General features: G+C 43.7%; 1 protein-coding gene across 1 annotated transcript in view; it reads right to left on the bottom strand.

Moving 5' to 3' along the window:
- Window positions 1–23,617, bottom strand: part of LOC126109740 (putative defense protein 3) — a 127,497-nt gene extending 103,880 nt beyond the window's left edge. The window contains exon 1 of the mRNA XM_049914795.1: window positions 23,442–23,617. The gene's annotated coding sequence lies outside the window, so the exon portion shown is untranslated. The remainder of the gene's footprint in view (window positions 1–23,441) is intronic.
- Between the last annotated feature and the right edge of the window lie 547 nt (window positions 23,618–24,164).

The following is a 24,164-nucleotide window of genomic DNA, read 5'->3' as shown; positions in this document are numbered from 1 at the left end:
GTCACCTAATGATTAATCGACGGTTGATTCCACCATATAACAGTGCTCTCTTAGGACTGATCTATTATCGTCGATGATTTACAAATTAAGAGTGAAACACTTGTTTCATAATTTGCAATATGCCGTTTCAGTATACCGGAGCACTGAATATTTGTCACAAACACATCGCCACTATCGTTAAAATTCACTTAATAACGGACCACTCCAAAAACAAATTGAAAGGTCTCTGTTGGATTCCTTTCACATTAATTTCTTAAATATGTTGTCATTTACGGCATAAATTCCTCTTCTAAATTTACTGTGGTGTTTCTGACTATCTGGGAGGAGACTGAGCAGTGGAACGTGTTACTTTTACACATAAACAAGAACGATCTGTCACACTACTACACTTTAAAACACAGTTTATATGTAATTCATGCCACACAGTCTCATATGGAACCTACATCCGCTTTCTTTTATATACTGTATATGGTAAGATACTGTCATCCCCCTTCCCTTCTGTGTGAGAGGATGAATGAGCAAATGTATTTCCAGTTGCATGCTGGATGGTAGCAGACAAGCCTGTCTGCTAGAGAACAGTAGGACCTACGTCGGAACAGGTAGCTACGCTTTCTAAAAGCAAAGAGGTTTCTATCCTTAGTATGGTCCTGTCCGTCCCTTGTCATGTTGGCATAGGAAGCTGCCTCTCTGGCCACTTCCGTTTGTATTTGTGAGCCACCCTCAGGAAGGGACCAGGTCAGTCTGTCCGTGGCGAGCGTCTGAAGTGGTAAGATCTCCGGCTAAGCGCGTGTCTGCTAAGTCCGTAGGACAATGGATTTCTTAAGTTCAGCCTAACTGAAAATTTAATCACCTTTATTTCAGGTTTAGCTCTAAAATATCTAATGTTATCTTAAATTGCAACGCAGTGTAATTCGCGTGTGAAGTTCAGAATATATTCCGGTAGTTGCTTTGTCACTACTTTATGAGTAAAGTGGAACCACGTGTTGATCAGTAACTCTAACTAGCATCATCAATCTTCAATGCGAACGTGCGTGAGATTATAACGTCTCGTCTTGACAATATTTTTCGATATAGCAACTTTTCTTTATGTTCAACCCACGTGGGGTGTACTTTGTGAGACCAGTACCACGTGCTTCTACAATTGTTTGACCCATCAGGTTAATAGTAAGACGATAGTAACCAGTTTGAGATTTTTCTTTTGTAAATTGCTTTTCGATCTAATTTATTTTAATTATCGAAATTTATTGTGTAAACCAAGTTGACCACGTAAAGCATGTGGTGTAATCATCAAAGTAGCCCTCAGCTACTCCTTTCGGGAAGATTTCACAGGGAGTTAGTATGAATTTAGTATACCAGTGTGTGGTAATTTCATGACGGACAGGATTGTGCTACGAACGTAATTTCTTTGGGTGAAAATTGAATCGGTTGGTTGTGGTTAATTTCCTCTTGCATATGTTTCAACGTTCTTCGTGTGTTATTTTTTGAATGCAGTGTTGTACGCAGTCTCCCAATCTTGGCTCCATATTTGATGTGTTCCGTAAGATTAGAAACTCACATTTTCACAGTTCTAAATAAGGCACCAGCTTAGATATGACTCACGTTTAATATGCTGAAATTTCAATGATCAATGTTAAAAAAATAAATTTCCAAATATAAACTGATTTATTTCTTTATATCCCATGAACCATGGACCTTGCCGTTGGTGGGGAGGCTTGCGTGCCTCAGCGATACAGATGGCCGTACCGTAGGTACAACCACAACGGAGGGGTATCAGTTGAGAGGCCAGACAAACGTGTGGTTCCTGAAGAGGGGCAGCAGCCTTTTCAGTAGTTGCAAGGGCAACAGTCTGGATGATTGACTGATCTGGCCTTGTAACAATAACCAAAACTGCCTTGCTGTGCTGGTACTGCGAACGGCTGAAAGCAAGGGGAAACTACGGCCGTAATTTTTCCCGAGGGCATGCAGCTTTACTGTATGATTAAATGATGATGGCGTCCTCTTGGGTAAAATATTCCGGAGGTAAAATAGTCCCCCATTCGGATCTCCGGGCGGGGACTACTCAAGAGGACGTCGTTATCAAGAGAAAGAAAACTGGAGTTCTACGGACCGGAGCGTGGAATGTCAGATCCCTTAATCCAGCAGGTAGGTTAGAAAATTTAAAAAGGCAAATGGATAGGTTAAAGTTAGATATAGTGGGAATTAGTGAAGTTCGGTGGCAGGAGGAACACGACTTCTGGTCAGGTGATTACAGGGTTATAAACACAAAGTCAAATAGGGGTAATGCAGGAGTAGGTTTAATAATGAATAGGAAAATAGGAATGCTGGTAAGCTACTACAAACAGCATAGTGAACGCATTATTGTGGCCAAGATAGACACGAAGCCCACGTCTACTACAGTAGTACAAGTTTATATGCCAACTAGCTCTGCAGATGATGAAGAAATTGAAGAAATGTATGATGATATAAAAGAAATTATTCAGATAGTGAAGGGAGACGAAAATTTAATAGTCATGGGTAACTGGAATTCGAGTGTAGGAAAAGGGAGAGAAGGAAACGTAGTAGGTGAATATGGATTGGGGCTAAGAAATGAAAGAGGAAGCCGCCTGGTAGAATTTTGCACAGAGCACAACTTAATTATAGCTAACACTTGGTTCAAGAATCATAAAAGAAGGTTGCATACATGGAAGAACCCTGGAGATACTAAAAGGTATCAGATACATTATATAATGGTACGACAGAGATTTAGGAACCAGGTTTTAAATTGTAAGACATTTCCAGGGGCAGATGTGGACTCTGACCACAATCTATTGGTTATGACCTGTAGATTGAAACTGAAGAAACTGCAAAAAGGTGGGAATTTAAGGAGATGGGACCTGGATAAACTGAAAGAACCAGAGGTTGTACAGACTTTTAGGGAGAGCATAAGGGAACAATTGAGAGGAATGGGGGAAAGAAATACAGTAGAAGATGAATGGGTAGCTCTGAGGGATGAAGTAGTGAAGGCAGCAGAGGATCAAGTAGGTAAAAAGACGAGGGCTAATAGAAATCCTTGGGTAACAGAAGAAATATTGAATTTAATTGATGAAAGGAGAAAATATAAAAATGCAGTTAATGAAGCAGGCAAAAAGGAATACAAACGTCTCAAAAATGAGATCGACAGGAAGTGCAAAATGGCTAAGCAGGGATGGCTAGAGGACAAATGTAAGGATGTAGAGGCTTATCTCACTAGGGGTAAGATAGATACTGCCTACAGGAAAATTAAAGAGACCTTTGGAGATAAGAGAACCACTAGTATGAACATCAAGAGCTCAGATGGAAACCCAGTTCTAAGCAAAGAAGGGAAAGCAGAAAGGTGGAAGGAGTATATAGAGGGTCTATACAAGGGCGATGTACTTGAGGACAATATTATGGAAATGGAAGAGGATGTAGATGAAGATGAAATGGGAGATACGATACTGCGTGAAGAGTTTGACAGAGCACTGAAAGACCTGAGTCGAAACAAGGCCCCCGGAGTAGACAACATTCCATTGGAACTACTGACGGCCTTGGGAGAGCCAGTCCTGACAAAACTCTACCATCTGGTGAGCAAGATGTATGAAACAGGCGAAATACCCTCAGACTTCAAGAAGAATATAATAATTCCAATCCCAAAGAAAGCAGGTGTTGACAAATGTGAAAATTACCGAACAATCAGTTTAATAAGCCACAGCTGCAAAATACTAACACGAATTCTTTACAGACGAATGGAAAAACTAGTAGAAGCTGACCTCGGGGAAGATCAGTTTGGATTCCGTAGAAATACTGGAACACGTGAGGCAATACTGACCTTACGACTTATCTTATAAGAAAGAATAAGGAAAGGCAAACCTACGTTTCTAGCATTTGTAGACTTAGAGAAAGCTTTTGACAATGTTGACTGGAATACTCTCTTTCAAATTCTAAAGGTGGCAGGGGTAAAATACAGGGAGCGAAAGGCTATTTACAATTTGTACATAAACCAGATGGCAGTTATAAGAGTCGAGGGACATGAAAGGGAAGCAGTGATTGGGAAGGGAGTGAGACAGGTTTGTAGCCTCTCCCCGATGTTATTCAATCTGTATATTGAGCAAGCAGTAAAGGAAACAATAGAAAAATTCGGAGTAGGTATTAAAATCCATGGAGAAGAAATAAAAACCTTGAGGTTTGCCGATGACATTGTAATTCTGTCAGAGACAGCAAAGGACCTGGAAGAGCAGTTCAACGGAATGGACAGTGTCTTGAAAGGAGGATATAAGATGAACATCAACAAAAGCAAAACGAGGATAATGGAATGTAGTCGAATTAAGTCGGGTGATGCTGAGGGAATTAGATTAGGAAATGAGACATTTAAAGTAGTAAAGGTGTTTTGCTATCTGGGGAGCAAAATAACTGATGATGGTCGAAGTAGAGAGGATATAAAATGTAGACTGGCAATGGCAAGGAAAGCGTTTCTGAAGAAGAGAAATTTGTTAACATCGAGTATAGATTTAAGTGTCAGGAAGTCATTTCTGAAAGTATTTGTATGGAGTGTAGCCATGTATGGAAGTGAAACATGGACGGTAAATAGTTTGGACAAGAAGAGAATAGAAGCTTTAGAAATGTGGTGCTACAGAAGAATGCTGAAGATTAGATGGGTAGATCACATAACTAATGAGGAAGTATTGAATAGGATTGGGGAGAAGAGAAGTTTGTGGCACAACTTGACCAGAAGAAGGGATCGGTTGGTAGGACATGTTCTGAGGCATCAAGGGATCACCAATTTAATATTGGAGGGCAGCGTGGAGGGTAAAAATCGTAGGGGGAGACCAAGTAATGAATACACTAAGCAGATTCAGAAGGATGTGGGTTGCAGTAGGTACTGGGAGATGAAGAAGCTTGCACAGGATAGAGTAGCATGGAGAGCTGCATCAAACCAGTCTCAGAACTGAAGACCACAACAACAACAACATATATATATATATATATATATCACCGGTTGTCGTATGACTATTAAAAGATTATAATTAATGTTAGCCTGGTTGGGAATTTGGTAAGCTAGACAGGATACCTGGTGAAACAGTTGCGCAGTAATGCAAGGTTAACTTCCCCAGACAGCTCACAGCTTTTAACCCGCTTTTATTGTATATCAGCACCGCTTACAGAACAAATTAAAGCAACAACGTTACAAAATTCAACACCTAAACACTGCAGAATCTTAGAACATACTCTGAGCTCAAACATAATGAGGTATCTTCAACAAAATGACCACCTCAATGCTACCCCAGCATGGATTTCGAATAAATCGATGAGGTGAAGCCCGACACGCAGTTTTCTCAGATGACGTACTGAAAGCTCTGGATCAGGGCAATCAGGTAGACACTGTGTTTCACGGTTTCCGAAAAGCATTTGACTCAGTACCACACCTGCGCTTATTGTAAAAATTATGGTCATAGTATGAAATGAAATTTGTGACTCGATTGACGACTTTTTAGTAGGGACGACGTAAAATGTTATCTTGGATGTAGAGTCATCGTGAGATCTTTAAGTAACTTCAGGTGTGCCCCAGGGACCTTTCCTGTTCATGTTTTATGTTAATGAGATTGCAGACAATAATAATAATAATAAAATCAGACTTTTTGCAGATGATTTAGTTGTCTGTAATGAAGTACTATCTGAAAGAAGCTGTATAAATATTCAGTCAGATTTTGATAAGATTACGGAGGGGTGCAGAGATTGGCAACTTGCTTTAAATGTTCAGAAGTGTAAAATTTTGCACTTCACAAAACGTAGAAAACGTAGTATCCTATGACTATAACATCAACGAGACTGTTGCAATCGAACAACTGATACAAATGCCCGGGTGTGACACTTTGTATGGGCATTAAATGGAATGATCACATAGACTCACTAGTGAGTGAAGCAGGTGGTTCGATGTATTGGCAGAGTACAGGGTAAGTGCAATGACTCTCCAAAGGAGATTGCTTACAAATTACTCGTGCGACCGGTTCTAGAATATTTCTCAAGTGTGTGAAATCCGCACCATATAAGCCTAATAGGGGATCTGAACGCATATAGAAAAGGACAGCACGAATGATCAGAGGTTTGTTTGATCCGTTGTAGAATGTCACGGGGATACTGATGATAGACGTAAACTATCCCGAGAAACTCTATTAACAACGTTTCAAAAACCGGCTTTAAATGATTAGGAATATACTGCAACCCCTATGTATCGCTCACATTGGTATCATGAAGACAAGATTAGAACAATTACTGTACGCAGAGAGGCATTCAAACAATCATTCTTCCCGGGCTCCATAAGTGAACGGGAATATACTACTGGCCATTAAAATTGCTACACCAAGAAGAAATGCAGATGATAAACGGGTATTCATTGGACAAATATATTATACTAGAACTGGACATGTGATTACATTTACACGCAATTTGGGTGCACAGATCCTGAGAAATCAGTACCCAGAACAACCACCTCTGGCCGTAATAACGGCCTTGATACGCCTGGGCATTGAGTCAAACAAAGCTCGGATGGCGTGTACAGGTACAGCTGCCCATGCAGCTTCAACAGAGTACGACAGTGCATCAAAAGTAGTGACTGGCGTATTGTGAAGAGCCAGTTGCTCGGCCACCATTGACCAGATGTTTTCAATTGGTGAGAGATCTGGAGAACGTGCTGGCCAGGGCAGCAGTCGAACATTTTCTGTATCCAGAAAGGCCCGTACAGGACCTGCAACATGCGGTCGTGCATTATCCTGCTGAAATGTAGGGTTTCGCAGGGATCGAATGAAGGGTAGAGCCACGGGTCGTAACGCATCTGAAATGTAACGTCCACCGTTCAAAGTGCCAACAATGTGAACAAGAGGTGACCGACACGTGTAACCAATGGCACCCCATACCATCACGCTGGGTTATGCGCCAGTATGGTGATGACGAATACACGCTTCCAATGTGCGTTCACCGCGATGTCGCCAATCACGGCTGCGACCATCGTGATGCTGTAAACAGAACCTGGATTTATCCAAAAAAATGACGTTTTGCCATTCGTGCACCCAGGTTCGTCTTTGAGTACACCATCGCAGGAGCTCCTGTCTGTGATACAGCGTCAAGAGTAACCGCAGCCACGTTCTGCGAGCTGATAGTCCATGCTGCTGCAAACGTCGTGGAACTGTTCGTGCAGATGGTTGTTGTCTTGCAAACGTCCCCATCTGTTGACTCAGGAATCGAGACGTGGCTGCACGATCCGTTACAGCCATGCGGATAAGATGCCTGTCATCTCAACTGGTAGTGATACGAGGCCGTTGGGATCCAGTACGGCGTTCCGCATTACCCTCCTGAACCCATTCCATATTCTGCTAACAGTCATTGGATCTCGAACAACGCGAGCAGCAATGTCGCGATACGATAAACCGCAATCGCGATAGGCTACAATCGGACCTTTATCAAAGTCGGAAACGTGACGGTACGCATTTCTCCTCCTTACACGAGGCATCACAACAACGTTTCACCAGGCAACGCCGGTCAACTGCTGTTTCTGTATGAGAAATCGGTTGGAAACTTTCCCCATGTCAGCACGTTGTAGGTGTCGCCAACGGCGCCAGCCTTGTGTGAATGCTCTGAAAAGCTAATCATTTGCATATCACAGCATCTTCTTTCTGTCGGTTAAATTTCGCGTATGTAGCACGTCATCTTCGTGGTGTAGCAATTTTAATGGCCAGTGGTGTAACTGGCACAATGACACGTACCTCTTGCCATGGAACTCACGGTGGTTTTCAGAGTATAGATGTAGGCGTACACGTGGCATTAAGCAGCTTTCATCAGTTGACCGCAAGAGCTGAATGTTACGCAACAGTAGAACGAATTAAAAAACAATCGCCTTTCTACGAAAAACAGTTCTGCCAACTTGTGTTCTGCCAACCTTTTTCCGAACATCCAAAGAATCTATATCCGTAGTTAGAACGTATTGCGCTTCTCTGGCAGTTGTTAATCGTTGATAATCTCCGATTTCCGGCGTAGATTCGGCCTGTGTATCGCGTAAACGAAGCGAGTTGGAACTGCGTTGCGCGATTCGAGGAGCTCGTCCTTGGGGCATGGGAATGGTCGTGCTTGTATATAGTGTGAGCGTGGGAGAAGAGAAAAGGCGTTTTAAGTGGCTTAGCGGTGCTCTGACTGTACAGCCGGACAACCGGCCAGCCCGTGTGCGGAGGCGGAATTGCGCGGTGCAAAACCTCCACTCCACACCCACAGCACAGTGCAAGAACGGATATTATTCCGTCAACAGCCTCTCCCGTGAGTTTCACCTCTTGCGTTCAGTGTCTAATAAAATGTACACACACAGACACTTAATACTGTCGCAAACTAATTCACAGAAATCAGGATTTGAAAGCACACATTTGAATCTGCTGGAAATCTCACAACACACTAAGTTTAGGAGATTGCTGCGAAGGTTCCACCATGTTCATAAATGTTGTTGTTGTTGTGGTCTTCAGACCTGAGACTGGTTTGATGCAGCTCTCCAAGCTACTCTATCCTGTGCAGGCTTCTTCATCTCCCAGTACTTACTGCAACCTACATTTTTCTGAATCTGCTTAATGTATTCATCTCTTGGTCTCCCTATACGACTTTTACCCTCCACGCTGCCCTCCAGTACTAAATTAGTGATCCCTTGATGCCTCAGAACATGTCCTACCAACCGATCCCTTCTTCTAGTCAAGTTGTGCCACAAACTTCTCTTCTCCCCTATTCTGTTCAGTACCTCCTCATTAGTTACGTGCTCTACCCATCTAATCGTCAGCATTCTTCTGTAGCACCACATTTCGAAAGCTTCTATTCTCTTCCCGTCTAAACTATTTATCGTCCACGTTTCACTTCCATGCATGGCTGCACTACATACAAATACTTTCATAAACGACCTCCTGACACTTAAATCTATACTCGATGTTAACAAATTCCTCTTCTTCAGAAACGCTTTCCCTGTCATTGCCAGTCCACATTTTATATCCTCTCTACTTCGACCATCATCAGTTATTTTGCTCCCCAAATGGCAAAACTCATTTACTACTTTAAGCGTCTCATTTTCTAATCTAATTCACTCAGCATCACCCGACTCAATTGGACTACATTCCATTATCCTCATTTTGCGTTTGTTGATGTTCATCTTATATCCTCCTTTCAAGACACTCTCCATTCCGTTCAACTGCTCTTCCTAGTCCTTTGCTGTCTCTGACAGAATTACAAAGTCATCAGCGAACCTCAAAGTTTTTATTTCTTCTCCATGGATTTTAATACCTACTGCGAACTTTTCTTTTGTTTCCTTTACTGCTTGCTCAAAATACAAATTGAATATCATCTGGAACAGGCTACAACCCTGTCTCACTCCCTTCCCAACCACTGCTTCCCTTTCATGCCCCTCGACTCTTATAACTGCCATCTGGTTTCTGTACAAATTGTAAATAGCCTTTCTCTCCCTGTATTTTACCCCTGCCACCTCTAGAATTTGAAAGAGAGTATTCCAGTAGACATTGTCAAAAGCTTTCTCTAAGTCTACAATTGCTAGAAACGTAGGTTTGCCTTTCCTTAATCTTTGTTCTAAGATAAGTCGTAAGATCAGTATTGCCTCACGTGTTCCATCATTTCTACGTAATCCAAACCAGTTCTACCAGTTTTTCCATTCGACTGTAAAGAATTCTCGTTAGTATTTTGCAGCTGTGACTTATTAAACTGATAGTTCAGTAATTTTTACATCTGTCAGCACCCGCTTTCTTTGGGATTGGAATTATTATATTCTTCTTGAAGTCTGGGGGCATTTCGCCTGTCTCATACATCTTGCTCACCAGATGGTAGAGTTTTGTCAGGACTGGCTCTCCCAAGGCTGTCAGTAGTTCAAATGGAATGTTGTCTACTCCCGGGGCCTCGTTTCGACTCAGGAGAAATGATGTTTCGCTGTCCACCAGTCATATCGATCGTGCAGCAGACGGGAGGGAAGTACACCACCATAACAACCTTTTACCATTTAACAGGACCATGGGAACCGTGCCAAACTTTCTCACTTTTATAATTTTTAAATAATGACAGTGTATGGAATAAGTGTAGTTGCTGGGACAAGGGTAGTTGCGAGAATGAAGAGAAAATGAACCGATCGACGTGAAATAACAGGCTAATCACGAATGTATCGCTGTATTTCCAACTGTCCAGAAATGTGTTTTGCATTCGGAATGTTTGTCCAGGCTTCATGGACGGACATACATCACGGACTGCCAGCACTGTCAGTAGTTTTACAGTTGCAGGCGCACGGTAGGCCGCAGTAGCAGTAGGTAAATCACAATTCAAGGCGACGATGACAAAACTATTCGTCATTTGGGAAAGTGTTTCCGTTTAGAAAACTCAGTTTGTACGACGGGCGCCGGCCGTGGTGGCCGTGCGGTTCTAGGCGCTTCAGTCTGGAACCACGTGACCGCTACGGTCGCAGGTTCGAATCCTGCCTCGGGCATGGATGTGTGTGATGTCCTTAGGTTAGTTAGGTTTAAGTAGTTCTAAGTTCTAGGGGACTATTGACCACAGCAGTTAAGTCCCATAGTGCTCAGAGCCATTTGAACCATTTTTTTTGTACGACGGGCAGAGATATTGATCACGGTAATTACCTATGACAACGCTGTACACATATCATCCAGGTAATAAGTACTTTAATACAAATAAATGGTATTTGTAATAAGATAATATGAAAAGCGAGACTCTTACTCGTGGTTAATAAGTTAGCTTCGCAACTGAAGCTGGGAATCCATGATGACCTTTCGCCTGAGACAGTTAAAAGTCTCTTTTATGTTAAAACTATCTACAAACAGTTTTATTGCGATATTGGTACTCAGTGTCAGAAGCCGGCTAAACAGCCTTTATAACCATAAACCATTCATCCTTGTGCGATTAGCATGTGTTGTGAAAAATGGATGTTGGCTGGCCTCTGTGACCGAGCGGTTTTAGGTGCTTCAGTGTGGAACCGCGTGACCGCTACGGTCGCAGGTTTGAATCCTGCCTCGGGGACGAATGTGTGTCATGTCCTTAGCTTAGTTAGGTTTAAGTAGCTCTAAATTCTAGGGGTCTGATGACCTCAGATGTTAAGTCCCATAGTGCTCAGAACCATTTGAACCATCTGAAAAAGGGATGTAGAATTGAGAAGTAATGTACACTACTGGGTGTAGTAGATTAACAGAATTATGAATATAAATTCAAACATAACTGTCTCCAAATACACTTTGCCGACCATGCAGCAGATTTTGAACAGGTGATACTGGAACAAATGTGTGCCTACGTTTTATGGTTACTAACTATTGGTTACGTTCTTGAGCGCGACGAAACCTAGAAATCGCGCAATAGATTTTTCTTCGAATTTTCATAACCCCGCTAAGAATGGGAAATTACGAGTATAGGGGCGTGTCAAAATGTCGCTATCCTAAAGCAGCGCCGAAGCAACTGTAGTGCAGCACGGGCCATTCATGACAGGCGTGAATAACAGCCGCGGAGTAGCGTACGAGCGAACAGGCGTACCACTATTGAGCAACTGACCGCCCCGATAAACCAGGGGGCTACCAGCAGAGTATCCTCAATGACTGGTCAGCGAACGCTGCTACGTATTGGCCTCTGCAGCAGGAACTTACACTTGATGCACCTATCCATGCTGGCTGCTGTTGGTCGGTGACGTAGGCTGGAATTTGGACGCCAGTACCGGAACTGGACGTCCACTGGCAAGGGGACCCTCCACACTGTAAATCACGGTTTTTGATGCGCTTCAAATATGTTGTACGAGGTGCATTCAAGTTCTAAGGCCTCCGATTTTTTTTCTAATTAACTATTCACCCGAAATCGATGAAACTGGCGTTGCTTCTCGACGTAATCGCCCTGCAGACGTACACATGTTTCACAACGCTGACGCCATGATTCCATGGCAGCGGTGAAGGCTTCTTTAGGAGTCTGTTTTGACCACAGGAAAAACGCTGAGGCAATAGCAGCACGGCTGGTGAATGTGCGGCCACGGAGAGTGTCTTTCACTGTTGGAAAAAGCCAAAAGTCACTAGGAGCCAGGTCAGGTGAGTAGGGAGCATGAGGAATCACTTCAAAGTTGTTATCACGAAGAAACTGTTGCGTAACGTTAGATCGATGTGCGGGTGCGTTGTCTTGGTGAAACAGCACACGCGCAGCCCTTCCCGGACGCTTTTCTTGCAGTGCAGGAAGGAATTTGTTCTTCAAAACATTTTCGTAGGATGCACCTGTTACTGTAGTGCCCTTTGGAACGCAATGGGTAAGGATTAGGCCCTCGCTGTCCCAGAACATGGACACCATCATTTTTTCAGCACTGGCGGTTACCCGAAATTTTTTTGGTGGCGGTGAATCTGTGTGCTTCCATTGAGCTGACTGGCGCTTTGTTTCTGGATTGAAAAATGGCATCCATGTCTCATCCATTGTCACAACCGACGAAAAGAAAGTCCCATTCGTGCTGTCGTTGTGCGGCAACATTGCTTGGCAACATGCCACACGGGCAGCTGTGTGGTCGTCCGTCAGCATTCGTGGCACCCACCTGGATGACACTTTTCGCATTTTCAGGTCGTCATGCAGGACTGTGTGCACAGAACCCACAGAAATGCTAACTCTGGAGGCGATCTGTTCAACAGTCATTCGGCGATCCCCCAAAACAATTCTCTCCACGTTCTCGATCATGTCGTCAGACCGGCTTGTGCGAGCCCGAGGTTGTTTCGGTTTGTTGTCACACGATGTTCTGTCTTCATTAAAGTGTCGCAGCCACGAACGCACTTTCGACACATCCATAACTTCATCACCACGTCTCCTTCAACTGTCGATGAATTTCAATTGGTTTCTCACCACGCAAATTCAGAAAACGAATGATTGCACGCTGTTCAAGTAAGGAAAACGTCGCCATTTTAAGTATTTAAAACTGTTCTCATTCTCGCCGCTGGCGGTAAAATTCCATCTGCCGTACGGTGCTGCCATCTCTGGGACGTATTGACAATGAACGCGGCCTCATTTTAAAACAATGCGCATGTTTCTATCTCTTTCCAGTCCGGAGAAAAAAAAATCGCAGGCCTCAGAACTTGAATGCACCCCGTAGAGGCACTTACCCCGAGTACCTGACCGTCCGGTTTTTTAGCGACAGGCCTTGGTTTTCGATAAAATCGATTTTGAAGTTCATTGCGCGCTTGTATACCCGTAACATTACATATATTCCGAGCAAGTCAGCATTGCGCAGCGGTAAAGGTTCACGGCTACAGCGCTGGAGGTACTGTGTTCGAATCCTGCTCGTGTGCTTTTTTTTTCATATTGTAAACCAAAGTTATTTCTTCGTCGAACGAGCCAGTGCAGCTTTGGAAAAAATGATCAGAACATGTTACATAAAACAAAGTAAAAAATTGATATAACACGAAAATAGTTTTAAGGATGTGTACCAGTAAATAACACATTTGAGGGAAAAGTTAACAACTACTGTGCGAACTACTGTACAGAATACGAAGAGTGTCCAACGAGGAAACTTTCCAGCCGATATCTGAACGCACTGGGCGTATCACACAATTTTTATTCAGCTGTCATGGAGTCCTACTGAAAATGAAATTCAGTGATTGAGAAGGAGTCATCCAAGTGCATACCGTTTTTGCATCTAGTAGGAATTTTACAGTTCGTTCTGAATGAGTGGGTATTGTCAACAATAAATGCCATTATATAATACATCTCTGGAGATGTCATAATAGAATTCTGAGACGAGTGAATAACGACATATAAAAAGTTTGCACATGGCGCTGTCGTTTACCGTTTACACTATGCCATCAAAAGTATCCGGACTCCAGGCTGAAAATGGCTTACAAGTTCCTGGCGCCGGCCATCAGTAATGGTGGAATTCAATATGGTGTTGGCCCATCCTTAGGCTTGATGACAGCTTCCACTCTCGCAGGCATACGTTCAATCAGGGGCTGGAAGCTTCCTTGGGGAATGGCAGCCCATTCTTCACGGAGTGCTGCACTGTGGAGAGGTATCGATGTCGGTTGTGAGGCCTGGCACGAAGTCGGCGTTCCAAAACATCCCAAAGGTGTTCTACAGGATTCAGGTCAGGACTGCCCACGCCAGTCCATTACAGGGATGTTATTGTCGTGTAACCACTCCGCCACAGGCCGTGCATAATGAACAGGTACTCGATCGTGTTAAAAGATGCAACCGCAATCGCAGAATTGATCTTCAACGGTGGGAAGCAAGAAGGTGCTTAAACCATCAATGTAGGCCTGTGCTGTGATAGTGCCACGCAAAACAACAAGGGGTGAAAGACCACACCATAACACCACCATCTCTGAATTTTACTGTTGGCAGTACACACGGTGGCAGATGACGTTCACCGGGCACTCGCCATACCCACACCCTTCCATCGGATCGCCACATTGTGTACCGTGATTCGTCACTCCACACAACGTTTTTCCACTGTTCAGTCGTCCAATCTTTACACTCTTTACACCAAGCGAGGCGTCGTTTGGCAATTAACCGTTGTGATGTGCGGCTTATGAACAGCCTCTCGACCTTGAAATCGAAGTTTTCTCATCTCTAACTGTCATAGTACTTGCAGTGTATCCTGATACAGTTTGGAGTTCCTGTGTGATGGTCTGGATAGATGTCTGGCTATTACACATTACGACCCTCTTCAACTGTTGGCGGTCTCTGTCAGTCAACAGACGAGGTCGGCCTGTACGCTTTTGAGACGTACGTGTCCCTTCACGTTTCTACTCCACTATCACATCGGAAACAGTCGACCTAGGGATATTTATAAGTGTGGAAATCTCGCGTACAGATGTATGACACAAGTGACACCCAATCACCTGACCACGTTCGAAGTCCATGATTTCCACGGAGCGCCCCATTCTGCTCTCTCACGATGTCTAATGACTACTGAGGTCGCTGATATGGAGTACCTGGCAGTAAATGGCAGCGCAATGCACCTAGTATGTTTTTCGGGTGTCCGGGTACTTTTGATCACATAGTGTTGTAAGGTCGTCAGAAGAGCGAAATGAATGACAAAGATTTATAGACAAGATACATGTATGGTGTAAAATGTGGCAATTGTCCCTGAATAATTAAAAGCGTGAGGTGCTAGTTAAAAAGTTTTGTTAAATTTCGCCTACACAATAAATCACACGAATCTAAAGGATTTCGAGTCAACTAAATTACAGTTGTGAAGTCTTAAATTGGAACTATCATACAAAAGCTGAAATGGGTAACGCGAATCATAAACTGTGTTTTAGGACCAGAACACTTAAAACGGCCCAACGCAACCGCCTCAGATTCTGTGCTAAGGTAGCCCAGTTGGTAACCCGTCAAAATCTGGACACAGATAGAGCATAAAAACAGGAAGGTGGTGTGCTGAACGGCCAAAAAAAAAAAAAAAAAGAGCAGTGAATGTGTTGTGGCGTTGCAAGACAGCCACGCCACTCGGAAGTAGCCGAAATGCACGCGTACACACACGCCGGCTGGCGTGAGGTCTGAAACAGGATACTTAATGAATGCTATAAAGAAAAGTATGGAGCTTCTGTTTACTTAACTTTAATTCATCCTTGTGGTACATCGCCCTTGATAATACAAGTGAGCCTCTCAGATATGGTTAGTGGCGCCTTGCTAGGTCGTAGCCATGGACTTAGCTGAAGGCTATTCTAACTATCTGTCGGCAAATGAGAGAAAGGCTTCGTCAGTGTAGTCGCTAGCAAAGTCGTCGTACAACTGGGGCGAGTGCTAGTATGTCTCTCTAGACCTGCCGTGTGGTGGCGCTCTGTCTGCAATTACTGACAGTGGCGACACGCGGGTCCGACATGTACTAATGGACCGCAAGCGATTTAAAGCTACCACCTAGCAAGTGTGGTGTCTGGCGGTGACACCACAGAATGGTCCAAGCTCAAGATATATAGAGAGAGCAAGCTGCTAGAACGACGGCGTCGGGGTTAAGTGGTCACAGTGTTGGCCTGCGAAGCGGCAGATCCGTGTTCAAACCTCCCTCGCGCCCCATCTTTTTCCTTTTTTTCCGCAAAATTATTAAATTTGCGTCCGATCATTTGACGTGTCTCTTGTGCGTCTGAAGTCTTGGCAATTTCCGTACTATGGACTGGTTGTAGAATGTTAACCATGTGGTAAGAATATATCAGCGTCGCAAGTGAATGTGACGAACAGTAAGACCAGTCGAGATGCCGCATAGACCTCACACAGAAATGAAAACAACAAATAGACGGGTATGAACTACGTCGCAACAAAGGAACCCGGGAGTCAGTACTTCCAAAACGGAACGCAAGAGTCATGACGTGCGGTACTTGTGTAGAACAAACAGGAAGCGCGTATGTCTGGAGGTGCCTTCGCTGTTGCGAACGGACGTTGCACGACGAGGCAGACACAAGTGTGAATACAGCGAATAGGCACGTTAATGGCAGGATGGAGTCCAGTGCTTTATTTAAAAAAAAAGTCTCACTGTGTTCGTTATGGTTCGTTGCATTTGTTCGGGACGGACGTCCCATGACTTTCGTTCAAATGCATCGTTGATCCATCCCCTCAGTTTTTTTTTTTTTTATTCCAGAATGCAGTTAGCCCTCTGACCGAACATGCTGAGCTACTGTGCCGGGTATACCTCGACCACACAACCACGACGGCGTGGCTAATCAACTTCACTCCACGTTGCACTGTTTCTGTTTTCCTTTTTTTTTCACAGCCATACACCTTCTTCCTGTTTTCATGCTTGATATGTGTTCAGTTTTTAACGGGGTCTCCACTGGGCCATCTTACCACTAAATCTTAGGCTCAAATGGCTCTGAGCACTATGGGACTCAACTGCTGTGGTCATAAGTCCCCTAGAACTTAGAACTACTTAAACCTAACTAACCTAAGGACATCACACACATCCATGCCCGAGGCAGGATTCGAACCTGCGACCGTAGCGGTCGTGCGGTTCCAGACTGCAGCGCCTAGAACCGCTCGGCCACTAAATCTTAGGGGGGGGGGGGGGGGGGGAGGGTATCACGGGGAGTTTCCCTTGTTAGATAAGAGCAAGAAATCTAATAAAGAGACTGCCTGCACTAGTCTTGCTCACCGTCTTCTGGAGTATTGCTGTACGGTATGGGATCCTTACTAGATAAGACTGACGAAAAACACCTATACAGTTGAAAGCAGGGCAGATCGTTTTATATTGCTGCCAAGTAGAAGAGTGTGTGTCAGGGATGTGATAAGCGTGTTTGGCGGGGGCAGTCATTAAAACAATGGCGTTTTTACAAAATAACTTTCCACTCTGCAACCGAGTCTGCTCCGATCTGAAACTCCCAGACAGATTAACAATGTGTATTGGACCGGGACTCGAACTTTGGAGCTTGGCCCTCCGCGGGCAAGCACTCTACCCGAGCACGACTCACAACCGCCCCTCACATCTTTCCTTCCGCGAGTACCTCATCTCCTATCTTCCAGACTTCTCAGAAGTGCAAACGAAACAGTCCCCCAGGCTATAGCTGGAGCGTGTTTCCGCAGTATCCTTTTGTTCCAGGAGGGCAGCTTGGGTGAAGTTTGGGCAGTAGGAGACGAGGCAATGGCTGAAGTACAGCTGTGAGGACGGGTCGTCACACGTGCTCGCGTAGCCCAGTCAGTCGATCGCTTGCCGGCAAAGGGTCAAAGTTTGAATCTGGGACCGGTCACACAGCCTTAAAACTATACCATATTGTCAGGCCAGAAAGTGTAGAGCCGCCGATAAATATACAAAAAATAAGTTTTAAGCTAAAACACATTAAGGAGTATTATCTTGAACTAAGTTATCTCAGCAAAAAGATTTTAAACTCCAAAAACGCTACAGCAAAGGCGATTTTAGCTGAAAGACGGAAACATGAAAGGAAAAATAACATAGAAACCAAATATGCTGAAATAGCATGGAATGTGGTCTGGAAAAACATCAGTAGTGATGTTCTTTCGTCTGACGTGAGAACAGCGTGGTACAAGGTAGTCAGTAACATCATCAGCAGTAATGAGCGCCTCTTTGCCATCGGTTTAAGTGACACAAACCTCTGCAGCAAATGCCACCTCGTTGATAGTGTGCCTCATCGTTACACTTGTGGAGATCGGATTATCAACTGGAGGTGGACCAGGGAGAAAATTGCTCAAATAACAAGAACTTCAGCAAACAATGTACCGACTAACATTTTCTTCAGACCAGAGGAAAGTTACTACCCTCAGGCAAAAAATAACGCAGTGATTTGGTTACGTTTTTGACAATATTGGGAGCGATGAACATATTGAATACAAGATGTATATGGAAAATGAATTCGAGAAAATACTCAAATATCAGAATCACAATAAGAAATATGGTAACATGCTCCGAATTGTCTTCAACCGAATGGGTATATCTTAGGAACTGGATTCCTAGTAGAGAGGGAATGGGTTGGGTCACGTTCCCGACCCTAACCTCACCTGCAAGTCACACATGAAAAATAAATCAGTAGTACAGCAGATACAAGAATATGGCGACAAACATCTGGTGTCTGATGTAAAGGAAGATTTTGAACTCCCTATGGATGCGTTTAGAAGGCTGGAACTGACAAAAATAACAAGGCAGTGAAGTATTTTGCGATGTCGCTGTTCGGGACTGCTCTTCTGTCCATGTAATTTACCCTGGAAGGAACACACATCAAGGACTTACTGAATGATTAATTTGGGTCTGGGAAATGATGATGAGGAACCTCAGGCTGCAGAAGAAGAAAATGTGCATGCTGATCTGTCACCAGTTGAAGGTGACAGTGAAGGTGCTAAATTGTGCTACTGCTAAAGACTCATTTTTTGAATGCTGTAATTTATGACTGCAATTATCTGTCACCTTATTTATGTCATTTCATTGTAGGCATTTTTGTTACTGTTTTTGATGAATAATAATAAAAAATCTCGGGAAAAAAACCTGCCAGGATGTTCCAAAGGCGTTTTGTGTTGCGGCGAGTTTTCATGAAATTTCGGTGACCAGTTTTTCTTTCCGAATGGCAAAAAATTTTGTACACCCTCACTTATGTATGGGGAAGCGGGTATCATAATACACTAAGAGACATAAGAGATCGCGCGTTAACATTTAAATACTCATTTTTACCACGTGCTCTTCGAAAGTGGAACAGCAGACAAATATAACTATATCAGCTTTCGCGGCCAGTATCAAGACGATTAAAATTGTTGTGGGTATTGTAAGGCACCACTGTATGAAATACTTTAAAACTGTTGAACGGATGCTTCGCCCTTATTACAACTGCTTCCCTCACGGCTCTTAATACTACCGAAACGACGGTCTGATAATTTACGTTTTAAAGTACTAGCGGATCATTGCGAAACTTCCACATATCATTATTTAAAATCATAAAATTTTAAATACTGATATTACCTGGAATAAGTGTAGTCACTGAAATAAGGGTAGTTGTGGGAATGAAGAGAAAAGTCTTGCAAAATGAACTAAACGACGTGAAATAATAATTACGAATTTATGATACATCCTTATATATACAGGGCTATTACAAATGATTGAAGCGATTTCATAAATTCACTGTAACTCCATTCATTGACATATGGTGACGACACGCTACAGATACGTAGAAAAACTCAGAAGGTTTTGTTCGGCTGAAGCCGCACTTCAGGTTTTTGCCACCAGAGCGCTCGAGAGCGCAGTGAGACAAAATGGCGACAGGAGCCGAGAAAGCGTATGTCGTGCTTGAAATGCACTCACATCAGTCAGTCATGACAGTGCAACGACACTTCAGGGCGAAGTTCAACGACGATCCACCAACTGCTAACTCCATTCGGCGATGGTATGCGCAGTTTAAAGCTTCTGGATGCCACTGTAAGGGGAAATCAACGGGTCGGCCTGCAGTGAGCGAAGAAACGGTTGAACGCGTGCGGGCAAGTTTCACGCGTAGCCCGCGGAAGTCGACGAATAAAGCAAGCAGGGAGCTAAACGTCCCACAGCCGACGGTTTGGAAAATCTTACGGAAAAGACTAAAGCAGAAGCCTTACCGTTTACAATTGCTACATGCCCTGACACCCGATGACAAAGTCAAACGCTTTGAATTTTCGGCGCGGTTGTTTGGTTGGTTGGTTTGGGAGAAGAGACCAAACTACGAGATCATCGTTCTCATCGGATTAGGGAAGGACGGGGAAGGAAGTCGGCCGTGCCCTTTGAAAGGAACCATCCCGGCATTTGCCTGGAGCGATTTAGGGAAATCACGGAAAACCTAAATCAGGATGGCCGAACGCGGGATTGAACCGTCGTCCTCCCGAATGCGAGTCCAGTGTGCTAACCACTGCGCCAGCTCGCTCGGTCGGCGCGGTTGCAACAGCTCATGGAAGAGGATGCATTCAGTGCGAAACTTGTTTTCAGTGATGAAGCAACCTTTTTTCTTAATGGTGAAGTGAACAGACACAACGTGCGAATCTGGGCGGTAGATAATCCTCACGCATTCGTGCAGCAAATTCGCAATTCACCAAAAGTTAACGTGTTTTGTGCAATCTCACGGTTTAAAGTTTACTGCCCCTTTTTCTTCTGCGAAAAAAACGTTGCAGGACACGTGTATCTGGATATGATGGAAAATTGGCTCATGCCACAACTGGAGACCGACAGCGCCGACTTCATCTTTCAACAGGATGGTGCTCCACCGCACTTCCATCATTATGTTAGGCATTTCTTAAACAGGAGATTGGAAAACCGATGGATCGGTCGTGGTGGAGACCATGATCAACAATTCATGTCATGGCCTCCACGCTCTCCCGACTTAACCCCATACGATTTCTTTCTGTGAGGTTATGTGAAAGATTCAGTGTTTAAACCTCCTCTACCAAGAAACGTGCCAGAACTGCGAGTTCGCATCAACGATGTTTTCGAACTCATTGATGGGGACATGCTGCGCCGAGTGTGGGAGGAACTTGATTATCGGCTTGATGTCTGCCGAATCACTAAAGGGGCACATATCGAACATTTGTGAATGCCTAAAAAAACTTTTTGAGGTTTTGTATGTGTGTGCAAAGCATTGTGAAAATATCTCAAATAATAAAGTTATTGTAGAGCTGTGAAATCGCTTCAATCATTTGTAATAACCCTGTACATTTTCACGCACAGAATTTTGAAAAAAAAATGAAAAAAATTTTTACAGCCCATTACAGTGTAAACGATATTTGGCGTAAGAATGTAATCTTCGTGTTTTTCATTTTCTTTAAGGGATGCAAAACTTTTAGTTTATTCGGCTAAAAAAAAAAAAAGTTCAAATTGTGTGAAATGTCACGGGACTTAACTGCTAAGGTCATCAGTCCCTAAGCTTACACACTACTTAACCTAAACTATCCTTAGACCGCTTTTTTTTTAATCTCGTTTTGTTCGTCTTAGTTCGTTGCATCTGCTCGTGGCGGACGTCGCAAGACATCCGTTTCATTTCGTCGTTGACCTATTAACTCAGTTTTTTTACTACAGAGAGTCCGCTCGGCTAATCCCGCGTGGCTATTCGGCTACACTTGAAAAGACTACATGCAGTTGTCCGCCAGTAAAGAAGGGATTTGGTAAACACAATCCTGCCGTCCATTTCTCCCTGCGACTTGTTTGTAGTGATTGCAAATGCCACTTCTCTTCAGCTGAAGAGGCATCCTTTGATCAGATGGTGTTAAGTTAATCCGTGGTATTCCAGCATCTTTCCCGGCGTCAAGCAGCTAAGCATTAATCGTAAATCCACTGTTGACCAAGCCCTCTTTTAGATACTTATCAACATGACAATAGTGTTTTTCTTTAGTATAAGTTCATGTGGCGGGAATCCTGACGGATCTAATGAACGTAAGAAGTTTACAGGATGTATGTCGTTTCGGAAAGTGTGTTCGTTCACAAAAATTAACTTGTACGACGGGCAAATATAATGGACCATCATAGTGGTCACGGCTATTATCTGTGATAATGCTGTACAAAATTAGCCAGTTAATAAGCACTTTGAAACAAATTAAATTGTATTTCTAATAGGATAATATGAAAAGTGAGTCTTCTATTCGTGATTAATAAGTTAGCTTTGTAAAATATAGATACGAAACTCGGCATCGACGATACTATTTGGCCTATAATAGTTACAAGTCTCTTTTTTGTTAAAATTTTTCACAAACAGAAATTTCTAGCACAAAATCCGTATGCAGTGTCAGACACCGGTTAAAAAAACCTTTCTAACGATGTCTCACTCATCTCTGTGCGATTAGCATGTGTTGAGAAAAGGGGATGTGCGACTTGAGAAGTAGTAGACATGATTTTATCCAATGACGCGTACAATACCCAGAAGAATTTTAATCACCTTAGTACAGAAACAGTCTGAAGGCTGCTCTACGAAACCCCTGTAAGCACTCAACTGCGAATTGCAGGGTAATCATGTAGATGTAGAAAGGATGCAAAATGTACCGGAGATCTTCTACCGGTCCTCCAATTTCCATGCTAACAATAGTATAGGCGAATGCAGAGATCTGCGCCAAGATATGGTACCATATTCAGTGTTTACTCAGCAATTCCATTAAATATGTTCAAATGGTTCAAATGGCTCTGAGCACTGTGGGACTTAACATCTATGGTCATCAGTCGCCTAGAACTTAGAACTACTTAAACCTAACTAACCTAAGGACAGCACACAACACCCAGTCATCACGAGGCAGAGAAAATCCCTGACCCCACCGGGAATCGAACCCGGGAACCCGGGCGTGGGAAGCGAGAACGCTACCGCACGACCACGAGCTGCGGACCATTAAATATGATTCTCAGTTCCCCTAGCCATTACCAATACTCTGTTTTTTAATAAAAATAAATTAAAAAAAGGGTGAAATACTTTCGCAAATTGCGAATACGATTGTACAACTACTATACGAGTTACTAGTATTATATGGAAATTTGTGCCCACTGGGGCTCGAACCCGGATTTCCTGCTTTACCGCCTCGACCACATGTGGCCTAGCGTCTACGTCTCAAACCGAGGTAATATGACGAGCAATACGATGTCTATCTCCGAGCGAGAATCACACGACTTTTATTGGAGCACTATGGGACGTAGACACTTCGACATATGGAAGTTTTAGTCGGTCTTGGAGGTGTGATCGGATGGCCGAGGCTTTTAAGGCGACTGGTCGCGTAAAGCAGGAAATCCGGGTTGGAGTCCCACTGCGGCACAAATTTTCATATAATATTAGTAAATCGTATAGGCGTCGTACAACCGTACTCGCAGTTTGCGAAGGCATTACATAATTTAATACGGCTGTCAATAGGGAGTCCATTTCATCGGACATACACGGACTTGTCAGACGGAAGGAATATTGCATCGAACTACACAGACACTGCCGTACAGTAAAAGAAAGACAACGTTGCGTAGAGAGCTGCTCGGCTGAGCGAACCCGTGAACTCACCGGATAACTGTGATGGGAGGTGGGGTGGAGAGTATGGCAGCAGACGTTTCGACCCGCGCGCCCGTCTTCAGTCGCAGCCTTCGCCTTCGGCGTCCCTTTGCGGACTGAGCGGGCCGCGTGCGCTTTCTTCTCGCTAAGCGCCGGCCTCCCTTTCTCTGGACCGCCCTGACCTTGCTTCGCAGGGCGTTAGCTTCGCTCTGAGCCAAAGGACAGCGAGCCGCCGCTTTTAGTGGCGGAGGATCGGAGTTCGACTCCTGCTACCCGTACCCAACTCCAGTATCTCTCACGTTCTTCAGACTGCTTGACTATCCCACATTCGTGCACGAAACCTCCTGTATGACGGCAGTCACTTTACCAGGGTCGTCTTATAAGCTTGTTCAAGGACCAGCAAAATGACCTCCAGTATTTGGAGAGGCCACTGTGTGATTTGTGTCGCGTTTACTGATGTGAATGTGGTGGAACCGGTTTATACTATTTCGTGCCTTTAATTACGTATAAATGATATTTCAGGTATATATATATATATATATATATATATATATATATATATATATATATATATATATTAACCTTCCCTTAGAAAAATTCATGAATGACTCTGCTGATAAACCCCTTATGTTATTTGATTTTCAAATAGCTGAGCAAAACTGAACGTACTCACAGACATTTCTCTCTTTACTTATTCTGATCATCACTAAACTGACACACAGTATTTTTAGCGCA

The sequence above is a fragment of the Schistocerca cancellata genome, chromosome 12 (genome assembly GCF_023864275.1).
Source record: "Schistocerca cancellata isolate TAMUIC-IGC-003103 chromosome 12, iqSchCanc2.1, whole genome shotgun sequence".
NCBI lineage: Eukaryota > Metazoa > Arthropoda > Insecta > Orthoptera > Acrididae > Schistocerca > Schistocerca cancellata.
Note: the sequence above shows the minus strand (reverse complement) of the source record. Positions and strands in the feature narration are given on the sequence as shown.